At 44.1% G+C, this 13,888-nt stretch overlaps 1 protein-coding gene across 1 annotated transcript in view; it reads right to left on the reverse strand.

The window, feature by feature from the left end:
* The window catches only part of UGT8 (UDP glycosyltransferase 8), a 47,985-nt gene extending 35,653 nt beyond the window's left edge, over positions 1-12,332 (reverse strand). The window contains exon 1 of the mRNA XM_075499318.1: positions 12,086-12,332. The gene's annotated coding sequence lies outside the window, so the exon portion shown is untranslated. The remainder of the gene's footprint in view (positions 1-12,085) is intronic.
* Between the last annotated feature and the right edge of the window lie 1,556 nt (positions 12,333-13,888).

A 13,888-nucleotide genomic window follows, 5' to 3' on the forward strand; every position in this document is an offset into this window, starting at 1 on the left:
ACTTCGTGTGGCAATGTTTTAGGTAAGTGGAAAGATTGAGCTTGTAACTACAGGCTCCTATTTCAACCAACTGAATAAATTAAGAAATTAGTGTAAATGATTAGTAAGAAATCCTGTGCGCATAAACAAGGGCAGGCTTTTGCGTTTACTTTGTACAGTTTCTTGAACAACAACTACATCCTTTATGCAATGACTGAAGCATTTCAATGAGTACAGGAACGTCTCACCTACAGATAAGAGAGAAGAAGATTTATAGGTATTACGATGTTGCTGTAAGCATCTGTCAGAGACTTACTGTGCCAGTTATGCAAACAGCAAAGGAGTTATTAAGAGGGAGTCAAAAGGATATGCAATTTATGAAACCCCTTTTAGTTACAACTTCTTATTTGTGCAAGAGGTTTTATCAAATACTAAAGGATTTTACCTAAGCTTTTGTACTCCAGAGTTGTGGAAAAACGATTTTAAAAATCCTCGCTCGGAAGGCAGCAAGGTAAAAGAGAAGAGGTACTTCTCCTTCAAAATTTAGGTTTTACAGTTAGTACACAAAATATTCTCAACAGACATGCTAGCAGATTGATCTTTTTAACAAGTTACACGGGAATAGAAATCTTATGCAAGGCATAACGTCCTATTAAAATGAATTTATGGCAAGTGACCAAGGCACAACATTCTTGCTAGCACTTTGCTACTGGCTTTCTGAAAGAACAGCTTCAAATGAGTCTTCATGGTTATGGAAAACAATCCTAAACTTCAGAAAAGATTGACTATATCTATCTAAAAAGATTAAAGATTTACAAAGATTGCCTTTATTCTTCTATGAATAGATTCCAAATTTATACAAGATTTCTAAAGTTATTAACAGTAATACCTTCAATCTTTTAAGTGAAGTCACTTATAAACCATAGCAAGGCCTGTATACTTTGGGATGATAATAATGCAGTATTGACAGCATCAGTCAAGAAGAGATTTACCTGAGGGTAAAGGGTTAGAGTCTAATTAAATGTTTTCATAATATGAGGTATGTTACAACAGGGCAAAGGCACATTCTCCTTCGCATGATCTACATTTCTTAAGACTCTATGCACCAGAACTGAGCAAACAGTATTCACTTAAAAATTATACTTTATTGAATGTCACTATTGTACCAGTATTCATTTTCAAGACTCAGTCCAGCTAACTGCATGACAGCAAGTTTCATAAAGATTTTACACCCTATGAAACACTAATGTTCGCAGACCTACCAGATAAGGTAGTTAAAACAACTCAAAATACATCAAGAATATATTTTAATAACCCAAATGAAAGTCAAAAGGGCAAGAAGAGCAAGTTCTCATTAGTCCTGCTGTGCACTGGGCAATTCAAACAGGGTATTTTAAGATCCTTATGATCTGTAAATCTTTCACTTTACACAGCAGGGATTAGCATTTGCAAATACTAGTCTACCTGTCAACGTTTTGGTAAAACTGGGTGCTATTGCAAATTCTTCCGTAAAGCTTAGCCAGGCCTAGAAGCACTGCATGAAAAAAAACCCCATCCTTTCTGCTGCTGGCCTAAGCCCAAAGCAGTATAGCAAGACCAGAACAGGCTACCGGCCCCAGCACCTCGGCAGTTACACTGTATCCCCAAAACTGGGAGCGGGGGGGGGAAGATGGTGCAGAGACACATCAGCAGGGCAGCTCAGGTCGGGCTGTGTTTATTACTTCAGCCCCTGCACCAGAGCAAAGCTGACCACATGCGTACATCGTGTTGCAACAGAGCTGATATGCCACCCTGGCACACCTCAGGACATAAAGGAAGCACAGTGCAGAAACCTGAGAAACTAAAAGCCTGCTCCAAAACCTACATACCTTCGACCGAACGCAGCCTGACTCAGCGTGCAAGCGACTCTGATTTCTCCATGTTGCTGTTCTCTATTAGGTGGGTCTTTTCCTTGCTGCCCATGGTTATTCCACCCCCAGCACCTTGGAAAGATAAATGCTGACTACATGCAGTGAAAAAGCCATCTATTTGAAAGTGAGACACGTATATTCCTTGTGGAGAGATTTGTCTAGTTCATCTAAAACGACGTGAGAATGCTTTCTGACAAATTACACATCTACCTCACAGCTACAGTGAATTCACAGAAGACACGGTATTTTGGCACCAACATACAAGTCCCTTGACAGAGTCCCCTCAACTTCTGAGGACCTTTCCTCCAAGTACTGAGATCTGAAAGCAGTGTTTCTCAACCTGCTCCAGCCATTTTGCACTAGAAAGAAAGCAACCAGAATTAATGTTGTGACATCAGGGGGTGCGGGTATTAACAGAGAAGTCAACATTTCTTAAAAGACACCAGTGCTGTTTAAAATGTTATTTACTGGCTCAAATTGCTGGCCCTGCTCCTGCTGCGTGACACTGCAGCGCCCAGAAGAGCCCAGTAAGAGAATAACTTATCACAACATGTTTCATGCTGCACAGTCAAGAGCTACAGGAGTCAAGTGCAGAAAGAAAAAAAAGAAAGCCTTCTACCTGCAGAGAGCAGAGGGCACAAGTGCCACGGCAGCTGATGGAGAGAAAGATGCCTCTGCTGAGGGGTCGAAGGAAGCCTTCTCTTTCACAATGGCCTCAAAAGACAGTTGAAATACTGGCTGAATGAAGTATCAAAAAGAAAAAAGGAAAAAAAGAAAAAACACAACTCTGGCAGATTTTAAACACTTTCATCAGTGACAGATTCTCCTTTGATAAAATGACTCTCCGAAGAAGGGGCTGGAAGAAATTGCAGAGCACAACTTTGTAGGAAGCTTAATTTGTTGGTGCAACAAACACAGGCTATAGTTATATGCTACCATTACGCAAGCACGAATTTTGCCTCATGAATGAGCCTCAGGATCTGAAACAACATTAGTTTTAAACTTCAACACATTTTACTGGGATTTTGTTTAACTTTAGTAATTTGTTTGGGGGGATGCTTCATTTTTTCACTACAGCTAGCTTCAGCTTGGTACAAGCTCTCCCTGGTCACGCCATCACATGACACCTAGGAGCACTGAATGAATTTCTTTGTTCGGTTTCTGATTTCACCCTATAGCAAATCACTACATTTTAACAGGCCACACAAACAGAATCACAAGAGACACTATAGCAGGTTTGTTTCTGCAACGGGAAAACAACTTTGAATAAAGTTAAAATACTTGATTTAATAATGTTTTGCTCTTATTCGGCTCAATTAAAATAACTGAATTGCTCAAGACTGTATGCAGCAACAACACACTCCAACAACATTCAGCTTGTTCAGTCTGTTCATCATTAGTTTCTGTTTTGAAACTTACAGGTAGGTTTTTTTAAAGCAAATTATGGTCTTTTGCTTTCAGATTTGTGTTTTGTAGTGTCTGCTTTGAATTACCTCTTAGTAAAATTTGGTTGTTAGAATAAGACAGAAGTACAGTACATAACAGCTTTTCTCTCTATGTAGTTTAATCCTCAGACTCTGATTTTAAGAGCAAGACCACATCACTCAGCAGAGTGAGAGGGGACAGAAATCAACTCAAGAACCTTCTAAAAGGTGCAGACTACACTCCAGTAAGGGGTAAGAAAAGACTTAGGGGTTTTTGCAGTAGCTGTATAAAGATTTTCAAATATACAGAAACTTCCTGCCAATTTCTAGTATCAGGAGTTGACTTAAGACTGGATTATAACTTCAGAAAGCAAAGGGTCTAAAGATAGGGTTTATGGATTTTCAGAGACAATATGAGACTTAAGTATAATCTGTTAATTTACAAATACTAAGGAAAAAAAAAAAGAGAGAGAGATCCAAAGGTTGCTGAAGGTCAAGATAAAGACGATTCACAGCTCTAAGACTATGATTCAGAGAGGATGATCTGGGTGGAAAACCAAAACAGATCAACAATAGACCATCCAGATATGCATCAAGTGCTTCTACACGTGCATGTGTCTGTTCCTACCCACTGAAACTGCACTTTCCAGGAGACGAGAAGATCTTCCTCCACTTCTTGAAAGCAACTAAAACTTTTTGACCACTATCACTATATAATAACCAATATCTGATGGGGGTTTGTAACAGAAACACATTCTCTTAACTACAGCCCTGCTATAGGCTATCAAGTTATTTCACTACTAAATAGTTTAATGCAAGATTGACTTTAATAAAAAGTGTAGCCTGAGATTAATTTAATTTGGAATACTCCAGTCTTCTCGAGTGTACTTTCATGAAAATAAAGCTAATTGATAAATAAGCAAAACAATTACCAAAGTACCACAAAGCAGAGTCATTAAAGATTCATCACTATGAATGGTTAAAGAAATATGGCAGCTTTAGGTTACACTCTTAAATTTGACACATTGTACACCAGACTCGGATCTATTTTACAAGATTCTCAACTTTGAAAGAAAAATTCAGATAGTCATCAACTGTCCTTGGGCGAGTATCCACACAAGCCCTCACAAGATTTACACCAACAGCTCATGTTTACAGACTTTCAGGCCCCACAAGCAAAGCATGCTCCAAACACTAGACTGGCCTATCTAGTCATGTTACTAAAAAACACCTGAAATTTTCCACTTTAGAGTGCTTGGAAGAAAAATATGTGTAAACAAAATTTCCCACAAGCATTTTATGCTCCATTTCTTATGAGACATGTCTGTGCCCAGGGACCAAACATCATACCTATCAACACACACCTCTCAAAGTTCAGTTTCTTTGAACCCAGGGACAGGAAGTAACATTCTTCCAAGGACCAGCAAGGCTTAATCAAGGGTCTAATTCTCCAACAAGTCTTCCTCAGTATTTACAGTACCCTGGTGAACATGTTTTATTTAGACTACCGTGACAGTCTCCTCCAAGTTCACTCAGGCATAAGAGGCTTAGCGGAACTGAACCCTAGAAGAAAGCAGAAGAGATTGAGATCTTTTTTGCCAACAAGGTATGGAGCAGCAGCAAGATTCCCACGGCCTGTAGCTCACTTGGCAGAGTATCAGCACAGCAGGCTTCCTGTATGAAAAACTGACACACCTCTTACACCACAAGAACACCTGCAGCCAGCACTACCTATGGCCTACAAGCTATAAACACAATTTCAGGTGGTGCCCTGAGAACCGTCAGAACAGACACAAGCCTGACTTGGCAACCAGGCAGCAACCTAATAGAAAAAACGGTTTAAAAAAAAAAAAAAGGAACAATCAGAGTATGCATTTGTTTCCAGCTTATCCAATCCACCTTGTCAGATCTTCCCATTTCACTTCATAGCCAAATTCCTCGGCTATCAGTTTGCCCTTACCAGAGGGAACAGTAATTGCAGCTTAAGAAGTTCAGACTGGCACTAGAAAAATCTCTTCCTTTGAAAGAGTGGTGTGGCACTGGAAAAGGTTACCAGAGAGGATGGGGAACCTCCATCCTTGCAGGTATTCAGGACTTGGACAAAAAAGAGCCACGGCTGACCTGATCTTACGTTGCCAACAATTCTGTATTGAGTGGAAATTTGTACAAGACCTTCCAGAGACCCTTCTAGCCAAGATTTCTGACCTACTGACTCTGTAGGCACCAGAACTGGTTAACCCTTTCATTCTCCCAAGGGTAACTCCTGCAGAGGCAGTGCTGCCTGCAGCACATACTCTATCCTGAGTACTTCCAATAGCAAACCTCATCTGCAAGCAACCTTCTAGTCAAGAATGCTCGAGAAAGATACTGCTACCAAGGTCCAAGTTCAACATCTCGGCACACCCATGCTACTAAAAAAAGAACTTTTCAGCACCTGTTTGCATTATGATAAGTTGGCAGAACTGGCTTCCCAAGCAAACTTACAAAATAAACATTTAACTGCTTGCATACGGCGTCTACATTCTCTAACAGCTATGCCTTTCAAAAAAAAAGCACTACATCTCAGTAATCTGAAACCGGTACAATGTAAACTGCTACCACAGCTCAGTAACAGCTTTCAAAGCGAGAAGAGAGAAACCAAATTAAGTGCTCACTTGAAAGAATATTTCATTATAGAATTTCCAGCAGTATGAAATGTTTATGTATTTGGCACGTCTTCTATGTTCGCATCCTTATTTCTATGTCTATTTCCCCATGGTTCATCTTAAGCAAAAATATTTAATCAAACGGTGGTGGTGGGAGGGAGAACATTATTTTCCATGAAACAAAACAGATTCAAATTAATAACTAAATCTGCATTCTCAATCAGTTCAAGGCCAGGTGTAGCCACGAGGAGAGCCGTACAACTGCATTCAGAAGGGTAGATTCCCTCTCCAGGCACTGCATGTTGCAGAAAGCGCATCCCGTTACGCTGCTGGGTTTGACAGCTGCAGTGGGCTCCTCAGCCTTCCCACTTCACCTCAAAAGCAAGCTGTGCATCTACATGCCATTTAAATTATTCTAATGTTTAAAGCAGTATTTGGCCAAAATTCCTGTTCCTAACCCAGATTTCATTGAGAGGTATGCTTCTTTGATCCCATTCATAGCATAATCTAGGAAATACCTGACTTCCCTCTCAAATGGAGAACTTCTCATTTTAAACGTTAAATTGAGAGAACAGCAATCATATGCTGAAAAGAAAGTTAAGGGCAATAAGTAACAACACATGACTACTGGCCATGGGTTTTTTTTAATGCTAGTACTTTACTTCTGTTGAAAGTTTTTAAAATTCTTTTTAAATACCTTTATTTTATGAACTGGTGTTCTCAACATTAAATTACAAAGCCTTATTCATTTGACTCAAGTCAAATAACTTCCAACTTCCCAGTTTTGGGGGGGGGGGGGGGGGGGGGGTGGAGGAGGGGTGCGGAAATCATCAAATTCAGCACATATAACTGCATTTTTATCAAAATCTTCACAACTGAGGCCCTGAATTTCAGAATTTAATGTCTGAAGGTTGTGCTACAGCTATGCACTCAATCCTCACATGTTAACAAATGTATGAAATAACTTTTTAAAGACTGGTGTTGATGTATGGGTGAAAACAATTTCTCTAATGGAATACAGTGTCTTAATTTAAGGAACTCAGAAGGTCCTCCACCTTTCGTGTTCACGCTGCTATCTCCCCTTCAATACACGGAGAAAAAACCTTCATAATTTTTTGGTTTATCTTTTAAAAAGCACAGTGTTTCACCAGGGCATCAAGGCTCATTTCCAACTCGGTTCAGAACCTGAAGCTGACCCACAATTTCCCATTAACCTTCCCTTCAGTTATTGAGTAGGAAGGGAAAATAGTCCCAAGTCACTTATTTCTCATGAAGCTAAACCATCCATTCAGAGGAGGGAAGAACAGCACAGAGCAAAGCAGAAAGCTGTACTTGTTCCCCTATACAAATCAAGTTATGTGCATGACAACTGTGCTACTTAAGAGAAATTGCCATAACAAATCAGGTTACAACTACTTTTTGCAACTCTGAACTGTATAATTTAGAAAGCAGTTATCTACATTGTCTTTCAAACCCCTTAAATCATAACTGTTCCATTTAAGACTGTTCCAGATTGCAAAAATGCAAAGTTTGGTGGTATTTTTTCCATCTACCATCACTTCTCCCCATACAAAAACCACTTTTTTGAACTGGGCTAGTAGCTATTCTTTTTCTAAAAAACGATCTACTGATTGAAGAGTTCAAGACTTAGCAAGGACATAATAAGTGTCCTTTAGTCCCAGGTATAGTCAGTTAGCTGTACTGTTTCTAACAGCTAAACAATTAAGTGATTCCATAAAACCACAGGTAGTGTTGTCAACTCTTCCCATATTTAGGAATTAAGAACACACACAAAATTCTGTGTTAAAAACTAAACATTTCAAAAGCTTCCAAAAGAAAGGACTCACTACTACTCCAACACACGGGCTCCAAGTCAAGAGCTGTAGCACAAAATCTTATATGTAATTAGCAAAATAAAAAATAATTCAAAAATAGTACAGTGTGATTATGTAACAGCAAAAAGGAGAGCTGAAAATTCTTCTTCTCTTAGATAATAAAACATTATGAAGAAAAATACTTTCATGGACTTGCAATGAAAAATAGTGATCAATTCCTAAGAGGTTTTCTTTACAAAGCTACAAACAATTTAAAGACTTCTTCCTTACAAGGAGTATTAACAGGACCTCACACACCGAGCATTTAAGTGTCCAAGTGTCATAGAACACTAGAAATATTTTGTCAAAGGGTTCAAGAAACCTTATGTCACAAGTCTCAGAAAGCTACTCCAAGCATAGTTGTCCTGGGGAGAAAAAAATGGAAAAACCACCACACCTGTCAGGACAGAGAATTAGATTAAATGGTTCTAGTGTATTTCACTCCCTGGAAAACAGGAAGAAGAGCCCTCTACAATGCTTATTCACAAACAGTTGGAGCTGTATCAGAACATCAGTTTTCAGCCCAAAGATATCGTCTAAAACAAACAAACAAAAAAGACAAATCCATGCTAAAAATATTTTGAAGAATAAAAATCCCAACAAATGAAAGTGAATTATTTTAACCGCTTCTAATGTATCAGCATTTCTCAAACACAATCCTATTCTCTTCTTAAATATCAGTCTATAATACTGAAACAGAAATAAAAGCATTTCTGTTAAGAGTTAGGATCTGGACGGAAAAGGTATTTCATTTAGTAAGAATCTCTTGAATACTCTCGAATGTGCTCTTACAACAAATGTCTCAGTAGCTTTTAATACTGTAGTGTGATTTTTCTAGTAATTAACTGACAAGGGACTCAAGATGGAGTAAACCGAGATCAATTCTTAGAACTATTCTAAAGGAAGCAACCTGACTAAAACAGTGATGTGGAAAGAAGCGCTTTAAAGAACCCAAAGTGAAAAACACAAAGGAAAGTAGGCGTGGGCAATAAAATGCTCGGCAGTTAAAGTCACAAATAATGTAGTTAATGCTCAGGAAGGTCAGGATAGGTATTGTTGTTACAGTTATTAGTATAATTAATTGCAAAACATTTTTTAAGTGGTAGGAGGAGCGTTGCAGCAAAACACATCCTCTGTACAAGTCTCAACAGGTACAGAAAAGGCCATACACAAAGCTACGCTCAGTGGCATTGTTTTATGGATGATGAAGCTTACCACAGCACCTTCTCACCCAGTGTCTGCACATGTAGTAACACACCTACAACACGGAGAAGACTTTGATAAATTTGATTTTTTTTCCCATTCCTGGAAATGAAATATATTGCTAGAAATCAACCAAGTCAACCTGTAGCGAATTATATACAGGGGAGAATTATGGCAGGTTCTCTTATCTTTTCTTTACAAACTACTTGGACCATGTTGTCATGATCCACAGCACCCCTTGGCATTCATTTACTAACCCAAGACAGTTCCTCCAAGTGAACCGACTAACACAGTTATCATTCCAAAGGGTTGATTTGGGTAACAACCTCTAAAGTGTTTTAGATATGATAAATATGGCATTAAAATTTCATTAATATGGTAGTTCTGACTACCTTCAATTTCTCTGAACAATAACTAAAACAGCTTAGTTTATCATAGGGTACCAATCTGGAGTTATGACAGAGCCCTGCCTTGATCACAGGCCAAGCCCAAGCTGTAGCTGCAATGACTGCCAGCAAACTACAACAGCTAGTAGCCATTCACTAAGTTGAAGTTGCCACCAGCGTATAAAATCAATCCACTGCTTCGTTACTACTTCCTTAGTGAGTCAGCTGCCCTCCACTCCACTCGCACAGACAAGGAGAGGACTTGTACAGAGCTCAGGTGACACCACGCTGCGCAGAATGAGGATACGGGGATTCTCTCAGATGCCCTCTCCTCAAGCCCTGGGTAGTCCCATCGGTTTCTCCATCCAAATCCTGCTTCAAAACAACCCAACTTCTTAGAGCACTCTAAGAATATAAAATGTAAGGGGTGTTTACAAAGTACTCTAACATGATTCTCACCTTAGAGTCTATATACTTAATAGCCATATACAAGAAAAATTAAGTAATTTTCTTTTCTTGCTTCCTTGCAAAAGAGCTTCTGTTGATGGCAAATGTTGTGCAAAAGTCAAAAATAAAATGCAAGCACTTCAGGCCAAGCACTCATTTCCTTGTATTTCTACAAATATTTTCACAATAGCATGAAAGCCATCTGAACGAATATAAGACTCTAGCACAAACTAGTCAGTAGTTTTGAAGAAAGAGCCACTGCAGTATCCAGTGTTCAGCCTGGATCAATGATCAAAACAAAAGAACAAAAACAAGGAAGTGTGAAGTAAAGGTTAATTGCATACTATGTTGTGTTCGTGCTATAAAACTAGCTCAGCTAAAATCTAAGTGACCTTGCGTGATAATTGCTTGGAAAACTAGGCAGGCAGCTTCAGATAGGAAACGTAACCAAAACAATTTTTAGAGTAAATGTCTAGAAACAAGTGCTCTTATGTGAATTATTCCCAAAACTAAGTCCCCTAGTCATAACACGAAAAACAAAACTACTACTTTCAAGGTGTTTGCTTTGGGGGGCGGGGGAAAGACCTTCAAGGATCTCTACTATTAAAGTTACCCACTGCTGTTCATCCCCAGGCAACTCTGATGAGCATGGAAAACGGGTGGCATATTTAAAAAATAATTTCCTATTGTTCCATAGTCAGGACTAAAACGAGTAGGTAAACAAGTCATAAAAGCCAAGATACCATTTAATATCTGTTTAAATTCTGCAACTTTATTGACACATTCCCTTAAAAGTCTATGCTTAACCGTTTTCCTCCTTTTTAAACCCACAGGGGAGGCACACCAGCAATTATGCAATGTTCTTCCTTCAAAGGCAGGGCAGCTTTGATCGAAACTCAGTTAACATTCACGGAAAGCACAGCACGCTCGTCCCAGGCCAAACGCTCACATACAAGTCCCTCACATTACGTCTTCAAGTTTGCAGCCGGGTAATAAAAATATTTCCTAGGCATCCACAAGCAAATGTGGCTGCCCGACTTATGTAACTTTGGCGTGGCTGTCGGCGACAAGCGATACCAAGGGCCGAGTAACCGCACCAATTAATTCACGTAGAAAGGGCAAAGCGAAACGCAAGGCTGAACTAAGCCAAAGTCAGTGCCCGAAGGACAGCGGCCTCCCCCCGCCGGGGCCTGCGGCAGCGCCTGCCCGAGCACCCCCCCGGCTGCCGATCCCCAGGTAACGCGGGCGGCGGCCCCGCCAACGTCCCGCCGGCCGGGGGCACCCCGCTCCCGGCACGTACTGTCACCGCTTGCTTCATCCCCCGAACTTCCCCGAAGTGCCAGCCCTCTGCTGAGGAACGGCACGAGTAAGTGTTCGCCTCAGCGTCGGCAGCGCTGCGGACCCGTCCTCCTCCTCCTCCTCCTCACACGACTCGCGGCGCTCAACTTCCTCAAGGCGCAGCGCGGGCACCTGCCGGCCGCGGCCGGGCCTCCAGCGCTGGCGCGGGGCGACCCGGCGCCTCTCCCCGCTGCGGCGCCTGAGGCGGAGGGCGGCCGGCCGGAGGGACCGCCCGAGTGCCGCCCGCCCCGAGAGGCCGTGCCACACAGGTGCCGCGCACCGGAGCGCAGAAACCCTCTCCTAGGGACGGTCGCGCTCCCTGCCGCCTCCAAACCCCTCCTCTCCCCACAGCAGCAGCCCAGGCTCACCTCAGGGTAAGGGCGGGGAGAGGGTGCCCTTTTTTCGCCCAGAAATGACGCCCCTCAGCAAGGACACGGCGCCTCCCCCCCGCCCAGGTCACACCGTCCCCTCCGCGCCGCTCCCCTTGCTCAGGGACACCGCATCGCCACGGCCTCCCGTTCCCCTGCGGCTTCTTTCTAGTCAGTCCACGGCTCTCCCCCCCCCCCACCCCGCCCCGCCATCGCTCTCCCTCCTCCCGCCCCACCGCACCCTCTCCTCCAGACCCTCTGCCGCGGGGTGATGCAAGGCGCCCAGGGCTTCCTCTTGCGTTAGGGGAGGGAGGGAAGGAGGAAGGAAAGAAATCAGGAGGAGGGGGGAACTGAAGAAAGCGGCAAGGTGAAACGAGAGCCTCCCTCCTCCTCGCCCACCTCCCCGCCGGCGGCACCGCCTCAGAGGGGGGCGCCGGAGCCGGGACCGCCTCGCCCTCCTCCCCGACCCCACTCCCGCTGCCCCCCCACGGGTATTCCCGAGCTCCCTCACCGCTCTCCCTTCAGGGCCGTTTCTCCGCGTCGCTGCCTCTGGTAACGAGCCGAATACCGGAGCGAGCCGCTCGCCGCTGCTCGGAGCTCCGCTTGCCGCTCTTTTCCCTCAGTCGAGCGGGCGCGGGGGCTGCGCGGCTCCGTCCGGCCCGGCCTGAGGCCCTGCTCCCGCCGGAGCCCCTCCGCTGCGGCGCCGGGCCCGCCTGTCCCCTCCGCCCAGGCTCTGCTGCACCTGCTGCGGGGCTGGGCTGCCCCTGCGGCGCGGGCCGAGGAGAGGAGAGGGCACCCTCGCTCCGTCCTCCCTCAACTTCTCATCACTTTCCTCCGCCCCCGCTCCGCTCCGCCGCGCTGCCGCCCCGGCACCCCACCGCCCGCCGGAGGCATACACCGGCGCTGCCGTCGACCCCCGCGGAGACGCTGCCACCGCGTCCCTCGGCTAGACGAGGAAAGGCTCCCCTCACCCCTTCCCCCTCGCCGGCGCGGACAGCTGCCCTCCGGGTCGCCGGCCGCCCTCCCGCCCCATGCACTGCCCCTGCTCGCAGGACAGCGGGGAGCTCCCGGCGGGGCAGGTCCCCTGTGCCCGCCTCTGGCGGGTGGGACCGGGGCCGCCCTCCACCAATCACTCCGGGCGCGGCGGCGAGGCCGCGGGAGGCACCGCCGGGCCCGCCCGCGGCGGCGGCAGGCGGCCGGGCCCCTGCGGGAGCGGCGGGGTGCTCCCTGTTGCCAGCCTCTTTCCTCGCAGCTTCGCCGGCACCTCTCATGCTCGCCGGCAGCCGAGCACGCTGCCGCTCACACGTGCAAGTGCGCGCTGCGAAGCGGGGAGGATTTAGGAGGCACAAGCCGGCGCCCCTGTGGGATCTTCATCTCCGCCTGTCGTGACCGTGAGGGGTATCTCGACGGAGCCATACCCTAACGTCAGTCCTCCTTTTTCACTGCCAGCTGGCTTTGGTTAAAAACAAAACACCCAAGCGCTCAAAAACTCTAAAGCCTTCCCTCCCCCCCTTCATTAGAGCTAAGCGCAGGTGCCTAATTGATCCTGGCTACTCGACTAGCATACAGTCCTTTATTTTCTCCTGCTGCAGGAAAGGGGGCTCAGCTCCCTGCTGCTTTGGTCCCTACTTGAGGAAGGCTGACTAAAAGGGATGTACCGCTCCTGTCATCCTGGGGAAAACCTACCAGTAACCTTCCAAGCCCTCACCTGACAAAGTTTAAATACTAATAGTAATTCTCCAATTAGTTTTGCGTGTGTGGGTTTGGGTTTTTTTTTTCCTGTTATTTACTTATTATATAATAAAAGTGTAGTTTCACAGCTGACAGACGACAAAGTTGTTTGAAAGAACAAGATTTGGCTCCTGCTTGCCACACACTTTTTAAAATCCAAATTTTTCCCCTGCTTGCTTTAAGTTACAAGTTCAAAAGTGGTTTATGGACCCACCAAGGTAAATGCTTCTTTCACTGAAGCTTTCGTAATGAACTTTAAAGGAAGTTTCAGACAGTCTTTCTGATTTGACAGATCAAGTTACTCCTTTAATAAAAGTGAAGGTTTAAGTTTCATCAGACAAAACAAAGTTAATGACATTTGAATGATAAGTTAATGAAATGCATGATAAGAAAACTGAACATAAGCTTTAAATTGATCCCCATTCTAGTAAAGATGGCTTGCCAAAGAAAATGAAACTTTCATTCAAATTAATCCAATTTATTTGAGACATAGAACTTCTCGTGATGTCCATTATAGAGCCTTTTAAAAGCTCTTCTGTTTCTCACATATAAAACAAATCATTAAAGTTTCTCGAATCTCATG

This window comes from Mycteria americana, chromosome 4, assembly GCF_035582795.1.
Source record: "Mycteria americana isolate JAX WOST 10 ecotype Jacksonville Zoo and Gardens chromosome 4, USCA_MyAme_1.0, whole genome shotgun sequence".
NCBI classification, from domain to species: domain Eukaryota; kingdom Metazoa; phylum Chordata; class Aves; order Ciconiiformes; family Ciconiidae; genus Mycteria; species Mycteria americana.